Source organism: Ostrea edulis, chromosome 1, assembly GCF_947568905.1.
Source record: "Ostrea edulis chromosome 1, xbOstEdul1.1, whole genome shotgun sequence".
In the NCBI taxonomy this organism is placed as follows: domain Eukaryota; kingdom Metazoa; phylum Mollusca; class Bivalvia; order Ostreida; family Ostreidae; genus Ostrea; species Ostrea edulis.
In genome coordinates this window covers 66,668,702-66,689,805 of record NC_079164.1, presented here as the reverse complement: position 1 = coordinate 66,689,805, position 21,104 = coordinate 66,668,702, and the positions used below count along the sequence as shown (strand labels likewise).

General features: G+C 33.4%; 1 long non-coding RNA gene across 4 annotated transcripts; it reads left to right on the top strand.

Moving 5' to 3' along the window:
• Positions 1 to 627: 627 nt before the first annotated feature.
• On the top strand, positions 628 to 17,246 carry LOC125646773 (uncharacterized). 4 transcript variants are annotated; one of them, XR_008800730.1, is made up of 4 exons: positions 628 to 889; positions 13,562 to 13,695; positions 13,851 to 13,988; positions 16,279 to 17,246. It is a non-coding gene; the product is annotated as an uncharacterized LOC125646773 (long non-coding RNA). The 4 variants fall into 4 exon arrangements; XR_007359824.2 differs by having other exon boundaries at positions 628 to 1,595; XR_007359823.2 differs by having other exon boundaries at positions 634 to 775.
• The last annotated feature ends 3,858 nt before the right edge of the window (positions 17,247 to 21,104 follow it).

Here is a 21,104-nt window from a genome sequence, read left to right as displayed (position 1 = left end):
ATTCAGATCTTCATTAATTTGATATTCCACCATTTTGAGATATCAGCTACTTTTACAATTTGATTCGAGTCACCGTGAAATTTCAACATTTGTGTGAATACCGCAAGGAACTTTGTGTTTGTGTTAGATATCTGACGAATTTACGACTATACGTAGGACAAGAGGTGATAGAGGGTTCCTTGATACGCCACCAATTTTCAGAAAAAATCAGCTACTTATACATTTTGATTAGCGGTACAATGAAATTTCAAGATCTATGTGAATACCTTAAGGAACTGTGTGTTTATATTATATATTTAACTAACTTACAACGATACGTATGGCGAGGAGTGATATTGGGTATCTTGATATGTCATCAATTATTAATATCATCACTCTTAAAGGTCAAGTGTAATAAAAATAGATTTGAAAATAAAGTTTATAATTCATTAAAACCCGTTTTGAAAAGTTTATTGATGTGTTTATTATTTTTTTTAAATCCAGGTAAATGCGCAAAATACCTATTCCAAAATCGTTGTTTATAGATGTTTTGCACACTCGCAATCGTAACAACAATCGTAACAACTCGGCCATTTCCGTAACCGACAAATAACCTCGTAAGCAAACAGAAGAAATTCTTCTTAAATTCTTTGCCGGAAGTTATTCCGCAAATAGTTCTTTAATAATGGAGGAGAGACTCGAATTTGCTCGCAGCAATTTCTTTGAAAGATAAACAATTGGAAACACTTCGATATTTGTGGGAGAAGCGAGACTGCATTAGTTTATTGCCAACTGGGTATGGGAAAAGTGCAATTTATCAACTTCTTCCATGGCTTTTACAAGGAGAAAGGGAAAGGGCAGGAATCGTACTCGTCATATTGCACCCTTGAAGTCAATTATTGTGGACCAGGTGGCTTTTCTCACTTCTAAGGGGGTGCAGGCTTTATGCCTTAACTTTGAAGGCACTGGTTGTCAAGGGATTTATCTAGGTTGTTTTTTACTACCAGTATAAGGTACCTTTCCCCTTTGGCAACAAGTGGATATTTCCCCTTCATTTGTAGAAACTTGACAAAATTGTATGAGAATTTTCAACAAAAATCATTTTGTATATATTCCAAGTCATTTTCTATAATTGTCAGACTTACAATACAGATAAAATGAGTAATCAATCAATTTATATGGCTGTAATGATCTGTGGATATTATATTCCATGGATGTCCCCCACCACCATCCCCTGGAAGCTCAATGACTGCATTCTCAAAAATTCCCCTTAAATTTAAAATGTGTGGTAACATCTTAATGCTGGGTAAAACCCTGATGTCGTTTTGCGGATGACGACGAATCTGTTTCGAAGGTAGAGAAAATGCTAAAATTCATATATATTTTTTTCCATTGAAATTTTCTGACTGCAATGACTGCATCTGTGTATGGGAGGCGTTAGAACGGGCCACTATATCCTACAATTGATTTCAAATTTCCTAATATCTTTCTAATGCACTCTATATATAGATTATCCTCTTTCTACATGTTTTATAGAGAGATTTTCCCCTTCTATCTAATAACCAGAAAATACTTTTGGAGAGCTGCAGTTTGTCGGGTATTATCTGAATTATCAGGTAATAGTACACAATGCCACATAATACAAACATCACCAGGATCATTTATTTGCAATCTTTTATATATAATGAGATTGCATTTAAATTCTGGTCATGGTGGACCAATTGCTTCAACTATGTAGAATACTTTTTTTCAGAGTCTAAAAGGGAAAAAAACTAAAACGAAGACAAGAGTAATTTAATAACAATAGATGACTCAAGCACACACTACAATATGTGACATAGTTGACAATTTCATTGATGGTACATCTAACATCCACAACAATGTACAATAAGATAAAACGAAAGAAGCAAAGAGATACCTTACATGGTAACAGCCTCAAAAGGCACATATACTTTATTGAATTTGATGCACTTGAATAACACAAACTTTTTTTGAAAATAAATGAAAATGGACACTGAACATATACATGCCCATGTATACATTTCACCATATGAAATCTTATTTTTGCCATTCAAAGTGTAAATGTTAGGCAAGCATAATTTTTCTGTCAATTCATTTGTTATACAGAACAATGTTGTGGAGAAAAAAATACATCACAATGCAGATTTTTTTGTTTAATAAATCAATTTTAAAATTTTCTATAAATTTCCAATTCTGCAGGCAAGGTTCTGGAAAAAAAAAGGTTCTTCAATATTTTGAATGCTAACTAATATCATTAACTGCATTATGTATTAAGATATGTAATTATACCTGCATGTACACAAATGTTTAGGTTTAGATCTATCATTATACATGAAGACCCGAACTACAGAGCGAACTTAGCACTAAGTGTAATTGATTAGTAAATGTGGATCATGTGTACTTAGTCATCGTTGGATATTTTTTTTTAATTTATTACCAATACCATGGACTTTTTCTGCAATTTTACTATATATATGTGTGTGTTATTTGTTTATGTAATATATGTCTCTTGATAAAGACGTGGGTTGCGTCGAAAATTTGAGTTTTAAATAACGAACAGTGTCGTGGCCTTTTCAGTGCTTTTATAAATTTCTTTACTAGCCTTGTATCTTCTCAGATCCGACACTTTAAGAAAGTAGGGTGTTGTTGGGTTTTCGTTTTATTTATATATGACTGGCATCATGAGAAAAGGGCCCTTACGGTCAAAATTTCACAATTTTAGTTTTTCCTAGAATTTTATTATGTATCATTTTCTGTTCACAAAAATACCAAATTTATGCTGATATCACGTTATTTAACGTTTTAATGACAATTTTTGGGACACATCTGTAAAAATATTAGAAACGTCAAAGTAAAAAAATTGTAACATCATACGTCAAATATTATGCTGATTATATTGCGTGTCCATGAAATGAATTCCAATTACTGTCATGTATTCATTTCAAACACAAATATTTGATCTTATATTGTGGGGAAAAAGAAACATTATATAGAAATGGTAATATTTTAATTTCCAACGACCTGAACACCGGTGAATTCGCACGGAAAGACGTAGCATCAATTTTACCATTCCAGATTAAGGTCACATTTACGCAATCATTCTACTTATGTGTTTAGAACTCACTTTAAACACAAATATGCATAAATGAATGAATAAATTTAAGGTTAAATTGTAAATGAATAAATATAGTTCAGTGACATTACTTGTCGGCGATCATTCATTCCTCAGGCAGAGCGAGACAGGCGCGGATCTAAAAAAAATTTCAAAGGGGGTGAAGAGGAAATGCAGGGGCGGATCCAGGAATTGCTGTTACGAGGGCGCCACTTTATGAGGCAGGGGGTTTGGGGGCCGCCTTGAGGCCCCCAGTGGGTCCAGGGTGGGGGGCCCAGGGGCGAAGCCCCCGAAAGCTCATGGATTTTACAGATTTTATAGGGCTTAAAATATGTCTCCTATTTAAGTCATTTTTACTATTTTCTATCATTCTTAATCAGGTGAAATTAGTAAAATGACGCAAATTTTAAGGGTTTTTGGAAAAAATTAAGTTCTCCCAATGAAGTAATTCAAGAAAGCAAAAAGATTTTGTCATTCATTTCTCCGGGAGTGGAAGAAATTATTGCTTCTTTTATCGTTTAGTACATTTGTCTAAACAAGATATCACGATTTACCTTAAATTTGAAAATTTTAGGAGGGAGGGGGGGGGGGGGGGGGGGGGCGGCTGCGCCCCCCCTTAAATCCGCCACTGAAATGAGAGTTGCTATAACGTACGTTAATATAATTAAACGACAACTTAACAGGGATGCTATCAATTTGTATTTCTTAATTCAAATTTGGATTAATGTTATTGTATAATTATCAGACGTAGATCTGTCACTCTTGATTTTAAAACGAATCCTGTTTTAAAATGCATTCCGATTTACTCCCAGTAATTCGGGTTTTTTTAAAAAATAAAATGAAATATTACAGATACAAACTATATAAAAATAAATAACTCTATAGTCATTCTCTCCTCCCCCCCTCTCTCTATCTCTCTCTTTAATTTAGCGAATCCAAAGGGGGGGGGTGCAATCCCCGTAACCCCCCCCCCCCCTCTAGACCCGCCACTGCGAGACACGGTACATCTTTGACCGAGTCTTTTACAAACGATCTTGCTTGACGGTACATGTATTTTTGTCTTATGAATTTGATTCATGATAATATAAGTTCATTTTGTATTTAATCAGATATATATAGTTATCTCACCTTTAGCTAAAACCCACGGTAGTCTCCTGTTAAATATATCAACAGCTCTGTTTCCACACAATGTAATTAGCTTTTCGTCATACACCGGAAAGAAAGTGAAAATTTCGAAATAGCACACTTTGAAATACCCGACAGATTACAAAAATTTGTGTATTCCAGTTCCACTACAGCAACGTTTTGTGAGCGATGACTACGCGCGTGCATTTCACTTTACACTGTTCTTACCAGGTTTGAAAGAAAACCACAATCTAATTAAAATCAGACTTCTTAGATCCGCGCCGTATACGCTGCGTATTGTAGCGATATTGTGAGCGTATTGTAGGATCTGATTTTAATTAGATTGAAGAAAACCATTGTTTATCGCAAATGTAAACTATATTTAATAAAGCATTAAAACTACTGTCGTTGAGAGATACCAATAAATGTACGAGAATCCAGTATCTGCTAGATTTTTTATGTGGTCAGGCAGATGAAATCTTTATATGGTCCGACCAAAATGCACCAACAAAAGTAAGGCATAACGTAGCGATTTCTATTCTGATCTAAGAAAATAAAAGAATCAGACTTGATACAAAAGAGCGCTATCCAACACAAAATGTGTTTATCAATTAATTACAGAGAAAGTATATACATGTATTATTTAACCTGCACAACTATCGTGAATGGATATGACATCTGTATGATGTACCATGAATAAAACAGTGTTAGGGCGATGGGACGGCATTTGAACCACCAACGCCGATCTTATAGTCTTCATGAATAAGGTAGTGATTTTACTATTTTTACCGCCCCTTCCATAAATGCCCCGAAAAGGTGAATTTTTCTTGGTGTTGTGAACTAGAGGGTCCCTCTTATCTAGAATTTTGGGGAGAAATTCAAGGTTTAATGAACCCGAGACAGTTGTTTTGAGCAAGAGGCATCGGAGGGCGCGCACGTATACGTGCTATTATTCTCTTTAGTGAGGTTTACACATTCATAGTAAACTGCGTGTCGAGATGCAGAAATATTTCAATATTTAGAACTTCATACCCATGGAATTATATCTTAAATTGAAAACAAAAATGCATTCCGTTATTTTGCAATAGATCGTTTGTAATACTTAGAAACCGTTTTCCCAAAGTTAAAAATAAAATCATGTGAATAAAAAAAATCAAACTGAAATACAGCAGTCACATATGATGTGGTAATTTGAATGTTTTTTGAAGCGCGTGAAGTTTTTACTTTTGTATATGACTGTACCTTGAGAAATTTCGTTTCTCCTCCTTTGAGACAGTGACCAACACGCGGCATCGAGTAAAATTTACATTTTAGACAAACATTAGATCTGAGACGGGCGATTTTAATGTAAGGAAAACATAAATTGTTGACAGCCCCACCTTACTATTTGTTGTTTTGTTTGCATCATAATTTGCACTAAAGATATAGATGCAATGTTTCACAATATGGCAGCGTAACCACCGGACATGTAGTAATAAAATGAAATACATGTAGCGGTTGTGTATGAGTATTCGCTGTTCACACGTCGCATTTATTCAGTTTGTGTGCGTGAAATAGTAAAAGTTTACATAGACATGCATGTACCGGGGCATCCGCAAGTATTTGACATTGGGGAGGCGAAATGGATCGAAAACTAGCATGTTTTGGCTTAAATTCAGAATCCCACCTGAATCTTGATATAATTCTTTTCCTATTTTGTCAATATCTTCAGGACACCATAGCAACTGTAAAAAGAGATCATTTAAATAAATATTCTTTTTAAAATTTGTAGAACTTTACCAATAAACATGAATTTAGCTACAGTTCCGCCTCTAACATGAATTATGACAGATCTACCATTGCTCCCTCACAGACAGAATTGTATCTTGTGAAAAATCATATCATTTTCGAGGATGCTGGCAAAAGAAGTGCATGAGATTTGGGCTGTATATTTGACATAGGGTACTGCAGGGAGTGGCAATCCGTATTCACTGTATTGGAAAATCACGTACGGAAACGAAAGGGCGAGGCCATTGTTGCCATGTGACTTGGAAGTTCATTCTTCACATGCTTCATACAAGTATCATGCACAACGAAATAATCTTATACATAATGCTAGTACTCTTACAAGTACAATATGCAAGAGCCTTATGCATTGATAGGTTGTCCCCCTTGTTTTCAGAACGTTCATTTTCCGCTATTTTTACATGCATAGTTATTTTTACATTAAACAAGATCTATTTAGTGACTTCCCCTTTCCCCCCGGGATTGTGACCTTTGGACAAAATAACACATCTATCTGAGGTGTTTTTTTTGGCTTGTCGATAACATTAGCCAACTTCTCCGTAACCCCCCCCCCCCTTACTTTGTACTACGTGACTCGTAAGCACTTTTTCTTAATTTTTCTTATTATAAGCTGAAATCAACTTATTTGATATTCGTTATGGTTAAATGTAATATATATATATATATAGATACTATTTACTACTTTAAATGGCGATATTAAGTTGTGTTTAATCATCTAAAGTACATACAATAGTACACCTTTTGGGCTCTAGACATAAAACTTCCACTAAATAATTAGTAACTGTATTATCATTATTTGACCTGAAATGTTTGTCTCAATTTGAATTACAATGGTGGATTATCAGAAATCTAATTTTACAGCTCCATATAACATATCAGTATGTTTGGAAAATAGATCGATTCCTTCGATTAGTTTTTACGTGTATGTACCAGGGCCGTAAATTAACCTTCAATTTGGAGGAGGCAGGAAATTAGGCGGCCCCCTTGATTCTAGGGCCTTCTAAGATGTTACTTGACTAACTCATTCTAAAAGAAAGATTTGGAATGCTTTTTAAGGGAGGTATCATGTTCTTAGTTATTGGAAACAACATAAATTCTAATGAACTTTAAATTTTAATTTTTTTTGGCTCAAAAGTTGGAGGAGGCAGCTGCCTCCTCCGCCTCCATGTAATTTACGGCCCTGTGTACGGTACAAGTATACAGGACTGTACATAGATCTGTAAATGTGAGATAAATCAAATACTGTATGGATATAAATACATGTATATATTTAATCTAAAATTAAAGGTGCATCAAAACTAGGAACAATATGTACTACGATAATTAACAGGAGGTTGACAAAACACGGACAGTCACGGATGCACGGAAATAGATAAAAATAGTACAAATCACGGATTCATTTTGCACAGATGATAAAATTTTCCGTGTATTTTTTGAAATATAGAATATGCTATTGATTTGTGACTTCGAACGTGCAAAATGAATCCGTGATTTGTACAATTTTTTCTATTTCCGTGCGTCCGTGACTTGTCCGTGTTTTGTAACTGGCGTAATTAACAAATATCGGTACGACTCAGCATATTAACAAAGCGTGGTGTATAACATTTTTATTTGGAAACCCGTACGTCATATGTATTAACAAACACAAGTATTTGTACCCGTTCAGTACAATTAATGGCACGTAATATCTAACTAGAATTCTTCTCGGACATATACAGAGTCTATGTTGGAACTGCCATGTGATTATTTATATAATTAATGCATCCAGAATGTAAGCAAATGCAACCAACAAACATATTTTTTTTTTTACGTTGCCGCGATTTTGACGTTTCAAGTTCACGAACTTTGACGTCGTTTTCTGTGAATTGTGACGTCGAAAGATAAGGGCCCTTTTCTCATGACGCCAGTCATATATATATATATATATATATATATAAATAAAAGCACGAAAAACCGAAAGCAAGAATATATATATATATATATTTTATATATATATATATATATATATATATATATATATATATCTCCAAATGTGAAAAATTGGCCCGTAACCAATAAGTAAACAAAAGGCCCATGGGCCACATATCACTCATCTGAGTCATGTCACCTTGGCCCATATTTAAAGATTTTCCCTATATATACATGTATTTGCATGTAAAATTTTATCCCTTATTGTGGCCCTAAACCTACCCCCCATGCTCCCTGTGGGTGGGCCATAATTTTAACCCTTCATTTGAACAAACTTGAAAGCCCTTCATTAAAGGATGCGTTTTGACAAATTTGGATGAAATTGGCCCTTTGGTTCTGGAGAAGTCTAAAATGTATAGTTTACAGACAGATGGACGGACAACGGGTGTTTAAACAAAAGTACATGATATGCAGACTACATTTCCTCTTTTAAAAAAACTCACTAATTTGTTTTTATAATGTAAAATGCATGAAGTTTCAAGAACATGTACTTCCCCCAAATGGTTGTTGGTATTTGATATTGTTTTTTGTTTGTCTGTTTTTTAATTGTTTGACAAATAATTCATTGTTATATCTTTAATCCAAATTTTATACAGGGCTCGAAATTAACATATGCCCGTCAGTCTGTGACTAGCTAAAAGTCTGGCGGACTGACCGACATTTGTTTTAGTCAATCCGATGGGACTGGTTAATTTTCTAAAGCATCATTTTGGAAAATATACTTAATATGAAATTTTATACACATTTGGCATGCTTCGATCTGTAGATATCAGACGAATCAGAATTTTTAAATTCTGATTCGTAAGTATAAATCCCATATTTGAGTGTTACAATATTGTCTGAGGCATATTGAGTTGAATTTCATTTTAATAACATCAACGAAATATGTTTAATTATTTCTGGAAAACTCTGTGTTGGACTGGTAAATTTTTCTGCGGACTGGTTGAAATTATACCCCATCAGTCTGGCTGGACTGGTGACATAAAAAGTTAGCTTCAAGCCCTGTTATATGTATGTATGGGTACCTTGTTATCTGCATGATAACGTATTGCTAGTGTCGAATATATTCTCTGAATACCAGAGGCTAGTGGATCTCTGCTATGGAGTATCATGCCATAAATAGTTGCCAGTGTTGCAATCTTTCTCTGATGAATCCATTGTTCCTTAGGAAGTGGGCAGAATTTCAAAAAGAAGAGGGCAGTTTGTTTGCATTTCTATAACACATGCCGAGAAAATGTTGCATCCTTGCAAAATGTCTGCACCTTTCTTGAGAAGGACACTCTTACTTCCATGGATTAATTTGTTCAATTCTTTGTTGATTCCTCGACTCCATTCACTGAAAATATTCAAATGATGATAATCAAAATTTATGATTTTCATGATTTTGTAAAATGTGACAAATTGTAAATTAATTAAAAAATTGTCACATCTTGATGAACAGTTTCAATCTGTTATATATGACATTTATTATATTTTTGAAGAGAATCTTAACGTAATTTAAGTCAAATGTAAACAATAAGTAACTCAATATCAATTAAAATATTGTTATAACATATATATACCTCTATTGAAAATGTTAAAATTCATGGGTTTCCAGGATTCGAACCTGGATGTTTTCAACTGTATAGTGGAAAACATGCCTTGATACCCATTGTAATGTAATACATATGTATGTAAAGTAACAACATGCTATACAGATTTTGTCATACAAACTATTGCAGCAATGGATCTCCTTCACAGATTTGAATGTATCGGTACTTAGCCATCTGTACACTTGTGCTATAGCAGCTATACCAATTAGCTTTATTGGGAATAATCTTGAGAGATTTTTTGGGAATATTAACAGCTGAAAGATAAAACAACACTTGCAAACTAAACTCTACAAATGCAGTGGTATACATAGACACAACTGGCTGATATTGACAGAGGAATTATCTAGATGAATTTAAAAAACAATTCAGTGAATTACATTTTTCTAATACATATGCATCTGTATATACCAGTGATCATGTAGTATTTAACTCCATAAGCATTAAACTTTAAAATAACAAGGGAAATCATATCAATAAATACTTAAAAATGGAATTTAAGTATCTTGAGTATCCCATGATAATTAATCAGAACTAATAAACATAAATGCACAAAATATTTTCCTGGTATTATCAACAATTTACTGAAGATATTAATTGTATACCAAAATTAATGTTATCCGAGTTTGTAAGTTATATCATATTTTTAATATGTACAATACTCTACCACCCTTTTATCAAACTAAGTTAAGTAAATTTATCATATACAATAATTACTGTACATGTGTGGATAATATTAAGATACTCCCACATGAAACGAAGCATGAAATCAAACAAGTTTTAAAAAAAAATAATAAATAACTGTCAAACACCGGATTTTTTTTACTTTTTCTAGCAGGCTAGCTGTCATCTGGAATGTCAGATAATTTCTCTGACACAGTCTGTAAATCCTTTGGGGTATATGAATAGTCTGTTGATACAAAATTCAGTTTACAACATACCTTGTTGGAACTAGAGTTGGACTCCTCTGCATCTTTTGACGAAAGCTTCAGCTTCTCCACAGACCTATTACATATTTTAACTTACATTAGTATATATATATTGACTAACATAGTACTATCATTCAAGTACTCCGCATTTTTAATTACTTTCTCATTGTGCAGCATACACCATACATTCTCAAAGCCTGGCCATTTTCCATGCATTGAACCCATGTGTGTGGTAAAGGACACCCCCACCCCCACCCCCTCTTAGAAAGAAAATATTACTGAAGTTTGTAAACAAGCAGTATTTTTAAAAAAAAAAAACATAGTAAATTGTGCCTGTCAATTGTTTTGAACAATTCCAACTCATCTCCTACAGCTAAAATGAAATTTCATTCCTTGTCAATTGTTTTGAACAACCCCAAGCACAGGGGCATCTTATCCGCTCTGTTCTCTATCACACATATATAAATACACAAGGGAAGAATCGAAAGTAGCACACGATTTGTAAACAAAGTCATAAAACACCTTACTTGAAAAAAGTTACACAAATCCTCGTATGCACTAATGCAAATGATGTCCTAGAACTTATCCAGACTCAAATATTCCAAATATTCCCAATGTAAATAGTTTTTATCCACATAAAATCCCAGCTTGCTGCACAGTTTTGAACTCTTAGGCCAAGAAAAGATAACTCTACTTCAGACGACAACTTCCGGTATTTGGAATCTATATTTGAGTAGCATAAAATCAAGGATCAATAAAGTAAATAGGCGTTAATTTGTAAATCAGTGTCTGAAAAGAAATATTGTAATATAATAGGCAATTATACAATAGATTTTCCTTTAACTTCGAATTACAAAAAATAAATGAATAAATTAAAAAAACAACAAATAAGAAAAAGAAACAACAAGCAAATATGAGAAAGGAACTTGACTTTATATTACAAAAGAAAAGCAGATTTTAGAAATGTATAACGTGTCTTCAAAAATTATAAAAATAAATCATCTGTCCTCAACTGTAATCTGTCCCTGTCTGGTGCTATTTTACCCCCCCCCCTCCCCTCACACAAAATAAAGAGTTTTTGAGTTATGTAATTTTCCTTTTTGAAGGTAAGAAAAAATAAGTAATCTGTCTCTGATCATCGTGGAAATGAAGAATTTGCCCTTTAACGGCATGAGAATAAATGAATAATCTAACTTTAAAAATTGTCAGCCCCCCCACCCACCCACCCCGAATTAAATGGTATTATACCCTTATATGGTTAGTATGAATATATAATAACTGGGTCATTCATTTAATTACCATAACATATGAGAAACAGATGAGCAATTAAAATAAATTTCCTTCACATTGAATAAAAAAATTCAAATATGGACAAGAACTTGAAATGAATATATGTATATATATATAATCCAGAAATAAGTATAGAAAAATATATAGGCCTACAAGTTAGTAGCATAATAAAAATATCACAAAGCCGACTGAGCATACTTGTCTAGTTTCAGGAGTTACATATAAGTATTTAATTTCAAAACAATATATTCTTATTATATATAAATTTTATATAAATGAATATATTGAAATTTATACAAATTAAAGAAACTAGTATTTTTATTTATTTATTTTGTATTATTATTACTTTTTTCTTCTTTTTTTTTTATTGTAATATAAAGTCAAATTCTTTTCTTATATTTTATCCCCCCCCCCCTTTTTTTTTTTATTAAACCCGACTGTTTACCAACAATTGTGCAATGAATTACGCTAATTGAATTACAATAAAAGTATGTCAACTCCATGCTTACAATAAGATAGATATTTTTTTTTTCAAAAATTGATAAATATAACCAAAAACCGGAAGTTGTCGTCTGAAGTAGAGTTATCTTTTCTTGGCCTAAGAGTTCAAAACTGTGCAGCAAGCTGGGATTTTATGTGGATAAAAACTATTTACATTGGGAATATTTGGAATATTTGAGTCTGGATAAGTTCTAGGACATCATTTGCATTAGTGCATACGAGGATTTGTGTAACTTTTTTCAAGTAAGGTGTTTTATGACTTTGTTTACAAATCGTGTGCTACTTTCGATTCTTCCCTTGTGTATTTATATATGTGTGATAGAGAACAGAGCGGATAAGATGCCCCTGTGGCTGATGTTATGAATGAAATGCAAGACTTAACCAAGCCTACTGGTTTCACAATACCATTACATCGAAATGATCATTGTATTTTCGTCCAACCCCGTTTCAATATTGACATAAATGCTTTTAAGATGAAAATGGGAGGCTCGAGGGATGTAATCAAATTTATCAGTTATAGCATGTATATCAGAACTAGTAAACAAAGTGAAAGGTGAAGATAACAAACAGTGATCAATCTCATAACTCCTATAAGCAATACAAAATAGATAGTTGGGCAAACACGGACCCCTGGACACACCAGAGGTGGGATCAGGTGCCTAGGAGGAGTAAGCATTCTCTTTCGACTGATCACACCTATGTTGTTGGACTGAGCATGTTGTTACTCACTCTGAATTGGGTAGAAGTGGATTAATTAACATATAACACTAATAATATACTATCCGTTAGCACTGTCTCTTGCTGTTCTGACATTGCAGGTTAGTGTAATTTACAGATACAGTTCAACATATAAACTTTATATTTATCTCTATACATGATGTATCTGTTTATTCTACATGAGGCTGAAGTGGATATATCTTTTAGCACCGACTCTTGCTGCCTCTTGTTGATGTATCAAGCATATTATATATTGCATTAGGGATAACACACATGTATCAACTGGGTACTAATGTTTACATATAAAAATTGAAATACTACTAATGAGTGTATTACTCCAAGAATTACTCTTCACTGTGTATTGTCTGTGAACTGTAGATCTTCCCAGATTTAATAGATTCAATAAGAATTGAAGGTCAAAATCATGGTGGTAACACAAAGCCACTGCATACAAGATTTTCGAGGCTTGTTAAATGGAAAAAATTTATGAAAATGATAGTCTCCAACAATATCTGCATTTAACTCGTATGTGAAATAATATTCAGACAGATGGAAACCAATGTAATTCAGACGAAAAGGGAGTGCAACTCAAAATACCAAGGAAAAACAAGAAAGGCCATTGTGAATCAGCAGCTGATGTCCTATACAACCATCCTTCCATGACACATGCAATGGGAAGGTATTAAACAGCTAAGTATATATAAAATGATATTAAAATCCCACACTCGTTCCATATAATGTCCCTTGAACATTATAAGTATTTAATTATTCCAAATACATGTACATACTTTAAAATAAAGTCAGAAATTCTAACATTTTTTTTTTCTTTTAAAGTTCAATTTCAGGAAACAAAGCCTGCCTGAAACTCCAAAATGACATTTCCAGAAAGCTAAAAATCAACAAAAAATGGCTAGTAATGCAACTAACACCTTACAACCCAGATTTCATTCCACTGAAAAGAAAAGGGGCATAGTAAGAAGTTTTTATTAATGAAAGATAAATATATGCTGAAACATCCTAAAAGCTGAAAGCTCAAGTGAGCTATTTTAATCACCTTTTATCTGCCGTTTGTCTGTAAACTTTACACATTTTCATCTTCTCCAGAACCACTGGGCCAAATCAACCAAACTTGGCGTAGATCATCCATGGGTTAAGGGGATTCAAGTTTGTTGAAATGAAAGGCCATGCCCCCTTCAAAGGGGAGATAATCACAAAAATGTAAAAATAGGGGGGGGGGTCATTTAAAAATCTCCACATGAACCACTGGGCCAGGAAAGTTCAAATTTACATGACAGCTCTCTGACATAGTGCAGATTCAATTTTTTTAAATCATGGCCCCGAGGGTAGGGTGGGCCTCAATAGGGGATAAAGGTTTTACATACAAGTATATAGGAGAAATCATTTTAAAAAATATCTCTTGAACTATTTAAGCTAAGGCTTTTATATTTTGTATATACATGTACATTCTTTAAGAAAAGTTCTTTCATGTGATGTAACGGTGTTCGGTCTTGAGACTTTGACCTGGAAGTTTGACCTACTTTTGATAAAAATCTGACCTATACAATATCTCAACTATTTAAAAAGAGACTATTTTCGTTTGCGATCCCGGAATACGTCAAGCGCTTAAGCATCAGTTATAATGACAGACGATGGACACAAAGACTTGTCAGCTATAACCAAACACAGGGTAAAGTGAAAATATGTTTAGAACTATACAAATAAAATACAATACAAATGAAAAATTCTTTATGTAACTAATTATCTTTTAAATAATATTCATTAGGCCCTAAGTCTCCATGATGCACATACCCCCTCCCCCCCCCCCCTGTTAATTTTCAGTCTTGCAGCATGTAAATTTAATTCACAAACCACTAGGCCTATATTAAAATCATAATATGTGTATGGTGTTAGTGCACAGAAATCTGGAATAATGTGGATGTTAAGAGAAATCAAAAAGTGTGTATTCTAAAAAGCAGCACTTGCTGTTAATATCTTTTTCTCAATTTGTTCAGTTACATCTTATAGTATTGTTTGATAATTGCTTGGTTTGAAGGAGAAAAAATTAAAAACGTTGCAGGTATCGACGTCACAATGCAGAGTTTACATCAGATGGGTTATATTTCCCGCATTTTTAACATACATTTTCAGAGCATGAATATACAAGTAATTTCAAACAGAAAGTAATAAAAACATCTCCAAAGCAACAGTACTATCATTCTATGTGGAATAAATTCAATAATAAACATCAAAACATTTTTATACTTTTGATATGAGTTAAAATAAATGCATGTAAGATGCATATTTATTGTAATTATCACCTGGAGCATTTATGTAAGGAGGGGGAGGGGGTAACTATAGTGCTCATAGTGCCATACTAAACCTGAAAACCAATATTGATACGTTCAGCATGTTCAGGAAAAATTGCAACAAACATATGTTAAAACTTTAAAAAATTTAAAAAATTCATTGGTCATTTATTTCTTGGGGGTGAAAATATGTCTGCTTTGGTGAATAATTGCCTTCTAAAAATTGCGGAATTGCTTATAAGCAGCCCTGCTTCTATTTCATATGAAAATAAATGGATATATTAATACAAATTATATATTATTTAAGGCTTTAACTTCAATTTGATATAAAATTTATATCACTTACTCCTTTTGTTTCAATCTTAAACACCATCTGAAATACCTGTACCATTTATTATGGAAAGTCGACAAGAGGAGATACCATGGCAACCGTAGTGTCACAATTTCCGTGAAAACCATATATTATATTATAATTTCACAATGAGTTACAGATATTGTCAACTACAAAATATGTAAAAATCAAAAAAAATCATAGATTCATTAATTTTCAATGACCCATGCAATCACTACCTTAAGATAGAGCTTTCATATTTTGTATAAAGATTTCTTATGGCAAGATCTTTTGTATCATATCATGATCAATTACCTGGTGACCTTGGTCTTATCCAGAACAGCAAGATCATGTCAATCATATTGGTGTTGAGGCATTTCTGTGTTATGTGAATTCATTTTCAGTAACTTTGTAATCCTTTGGGCCTCATGTAGGCTGGGGCCACAATATGGGATCAACAATTTTCATGGGAATAAAGATTGAAATCTTTTTAAAATCACAACAACTTTACAATGGCAGGGCCGAGGTGACTCCGGTGAGCGATGTGGCTCTTTGGCCTCTTGTACTGTTTAAGATGCATGTATTTAAAATTTATCATGGGGTATATTTGCATTTATTTTTTCAGAAATTTTGCATGTCCATGTCTTGGAAGGTGACTAGGTGGGAAGTCAATAGATGTTTACCAGATCAGATGCTTGCAGAGGATACTGGGGATAAAGGCAGAAAATGATGAAAAACAGGGAAGTGGCAGATAGGGCGGACATGAATGCAATAAATAATGAGCTGAGGAGACGGTGATGGAACTATATAGGACACGTGCTATGGAGGGGAGGTGACAATGACAGTGAGATGGCGTTTGGTTGGACACCAGAAGGGAAGAGGGCATTTAAGAGACCGAAAACAACCTGGAGAGGGACAGTAGAAGCAGAAAGAAAGATTGCAGAATGGAGAAACTGGAATGAGATCCAGATGGAAGCAATAGAACAGAGTGGATTGGAAAGAGTCTCAGCCCTATGTGTTTTGGCATGAAGATAACTAAGTAATGTCTAGATTGTTGGAGATAGGACGACCAGGAATATGAATGGATGTGTTGGAAACTGTACTAAGAACCTGATGTATTTGGATATATTTACATACCATCCTGATTTTGCTATGCAAAACTTGAAAAAAATCCTCAACTCATACTGTAGCTGACATTGTACTTATTAATATCTCAAATGAACATATTTTTAGACATACGATATCTAAACTATGGAGTCCATGTACATTTCCACAATGGATAATAGGTTATGATATATGTGTGGTATCTTTTCCTATGGTATGCACATGTTAATACATTAGTTTAAATGATGATGTATATCTTATGACTATGGAAGAAAATGTGTTGAAAACAGAATATGTGTCTAGAGGAGTTGTTGCCCTTGAATGTAATTCATTATTTACATGGGGTTGAAAAATAATCCAGCACACAATAGTACTAAATGCATTAGGTTAAAATACATTTATAAATAGTATAAGTGATACTGTAAATTACAGATTAATACACTTTGTGAAATCATATTATTGTTATGTTTAATAAATTTCAAGGCTGCACATTTGTACAGTTTACAATATAATATTCTGCACTGTGGTATCAAATTCCCTTAACCTAATTTAAGAGTTACATAGTCATTAACAGCAAGTTAATTATGATATGCTATGTAGTTTGTCAAAGGGCATTAGCTGTGAAAGTGATGACAACCTTTTTATTAAAAATCTCTCAATGGCATAGGAATATATATTAATGCCTAATAAAAACATTTATTTCGTACAAAAACAAGAGAAACCTAATAAAACGACGATAGATTGCCACTTTTAGTGTACAGAAATACATAAGGAAGAATTATTGTCTTGCAAAACAATAATTATTTAATTACCAAAATTCATGTGATATTTATAGACATTCATGTGCCTGTTTTGAGGTTAAAAGGTGTTTGAAATAATTAAATACTGGTGTTATTACTGAAATATACATGTATGATATGGAGCGAATTTTCATTTAATTAAATTTTTGGTATCAAAATGACAGCTAATGCCCCTTTAAGAATAACTATCTTCAATGCACATCATAATGACTGTTTAGCTTGAAAGAATATTGGCTATAAGGAATCTTGATCATAAATATTGAAAATATTTTTAATTTCTCTCAAGGAGTTAAACCTTATAAACAAGCATAAAATCATGATTATAGTACATTGACTCTTGTGTGTTTCAATCTGTTAGACTTTCCCATTTTATTGCATTTCTTGAAAGTTGTGTTAAAAGAATTGGTGGTCTTGAAAAAGGCTGTTGTAGTGAACAGCAAAGGTCAACTGCTATTCAAGAGTCTGTGTACCTAGTCACCAAGGGCAAGGATAGAGGTCCTGTGGTTCTGCATTTCACAGGGCCAGTTAAGGGGCTAAAAGAATACAGTGTTAATGACAATTATTTCCATGAATAATGAGAGACATCTCCCATCTCTTGGTAAGTTCTTTAAATATTTTGTGGGAGATGAGAAATACTTTATCTGATGCACAAAGACACCAAATTAAAAGTGGAGCTTGTTCATCCTTAGTGACATCCCTGTCATTATCTTCCATGCAGTCTTTCATGTGTCTTATAAAACTGTGCAAACACTAGTGCTTGCATAATGCACAGACACGTGAAGTGTGGGTAGTGTACGTGTACAGATGTTGTGTACATACCACCACCCCTCCACTGTCTACGAAACGTATACCTGTAGAACCAGTAATATCACCAGAAGATGTTATTATGAAGTCCGTTCTACTCAGTTACTCTGAGCTCTGGTGAGATATTGATACATACCGTATCACTGAATCTAAAAGAAAGCCGTTTTACCACCATCCCATTCCAATTTGATATCCTTTACTCTCAGGCGCTTTAAATCAGAGACGGGACACTTATAATTTTGATAATGTTGATTTTCCGTTATATTTACATGCATAGTAAATTATCATCCCTTGCAAATTATGCTATACTGGCTGACAACCACCCCCCTCCCCTTACATTGCATGGTAGGACGAATCCGCCCCCTTCTTTACATGTATGGTGTTGAAGTTTGGAATAGAGAACATCTGTTATGAATTTTTTGGTCCTTTTTTTATTTTCGTTTGATAGTCAAGAATTTTAGACGATCGCGAGTTATCCTCTGCTACGTTACCCCCCCCCCCCCCTTCAGAAAAAAAATCTTCTTATGTGCAACAAAAATGGAAGTTCAGTAAAATTTCTGGCAATTTTCTTGCATATTGTAATGAAAAAAATAATTTGATTTATAGTCAATATTAGCCCTATCTAGACTGAAAAAAATAATATATGTCTCTGATATATAAAGCCTACCAAAAATACCGTGTAATTTCATTCCAAATGTACCTAGCAAAATTTGTCATGTAATTGGATATGTAAGGTATTTTATATCTATTAGAAAATATTTTATTAAGATTATTTTTTTGAATTTGAATATGGCGTATTATACGCCAACAATTATTCCGGAAATATATTATCTATTGGTGACGTTTCACCCAAGTAAGTATAATCTCGCGAGAATACATACATTTATATGTTCGACAAATATCTCATTACCGGGTCAGTCCATAGAAAATTGGGAATAATATTGGAAAAGAAAAAAGATAACCTTTGTATTTTACACAATCGAGGCTAATCAAAATCAGACTTCATAGATACTCGCCGTATACTCTATTGTAGCGATTGTGAGCGTATTTAACTAGATTGACTCTCACGTTTGTATTTTTTTTATTATGGGATTTATTTGTATGAGATTGATCAGATTCAAATTATAATGTGTTTAGCTAGATATATATTTAACTGAAAAATGCCTTTTTGAAAAAAGAACAACAAAAGACAAAAGAAAAAAACGTTATTTGTACCTCCCCCCCCCCCCCCCTTTTAAAAAAACAAAAACAAAACATCTACATGTAGATACAATATCATAAAATGTAAATTAGGCCTATTAGTACATGTAATTTCTTTACAACACACGTCAAATGCGAAATTGATATATTACGGCACAAAGTTAACGAATTGTAGCATTTTGAGGTGTGAAATTTTGCCTTAATGATTCATGATATATATGTAGCACATTAGGAATGTAGAATATTAGGAAAAGGAAAAACTTGTACTTGTTTTCATAATGAACTTGAAAAAAAAAAAGCTTTGGAAATTGGACTGACCTCGCAATAAATAAGGTTTTATCAAAATGGGTTTTTAAAATTAAATTCATTTCCATTTTTACTATATTTTATTTTTTCAATATATATATAGTGAAGAAATGAAATGATGACGATGAGTCCCTTATAAATATAATATGAGTACGACAATATTCGAAAGATATTTCATTTAATAAAAGAAATAAAATCAATTCGAACTAGGTAATGGGTGACATTAATTTTTATGTGCAATCGCAAACCCATTGAATACAATGTCGCATTAAAGCATTCAGTGGTGGATGTAGAGAGGGGTGGATTGCGTGCATCCCCCCTTTTTGGGTTGAACTTTTTATATAATTAAAATATATCCCTCCACTTGTTTTGTAGGATGTCCAGTTAATCATCACTTTGCACTTTGTTTGGAGTCAAACAGGATGATGGAAACCTGATCCTCGTTAATTAAAGTGTCACTCACTGATCCTCGTGGCTTGTCACAAATCTCAGTGTCTCTTTTCAGTTTCAGTATCCAAATTCTTCGAAATTTAGTATCTTTTGGGAAAAGAAATATACTTAATCCCTGTCCCGATTTCACATTGCAGTTCAAAGCAGCGCATTGTACCATAAATACAGGACTTTTCTATGTAAACACTATAAAACCCTATCAATGCAGTCGAAAGTTGTCTCAGATGACGTCATAAGCTACGAGCGATAACTCACGTCACAACACATTTATCGATCGCTCAGGTAAAAGTTTGATAGCGCCGTGTAATTCACGCCAAGTGATTTTTATCAAAATTGCCATGGAAATTAATCCATAAGTGTACGACAGACATTTTTCTGTATAAAACTCAAGTTTTAGGAAAATCACCGTACTTGACCTTTAAGGAAGTCAGCTACTTATACGTTTTGATTGCAGGTAATCTGAATTTTCAAGTTTTTCGAAAATATCTTAAGGAACTCTGTCTTTGTATTAGATAGCTGACTAATTTCCACTTGCAGATATGACAAGGAGTGATATTAGGTATCTTGATATGCCATAAATTTTCAGATATCACGCTTAAGGAAGTCAATTACTGATGCCTTTTTTATTCAAAGTACACTGTAATTTCAATAACTGCGTAAATACTTCTAGTGAAGTCTGTATTTACATCAGATATTTGACGAATGAAAGGTGAAGATAACGAACAGGGATCAATCCCATAACTCCTATAAGCAATACAATATAGAGAGTTGGGCAAACACGGACCCC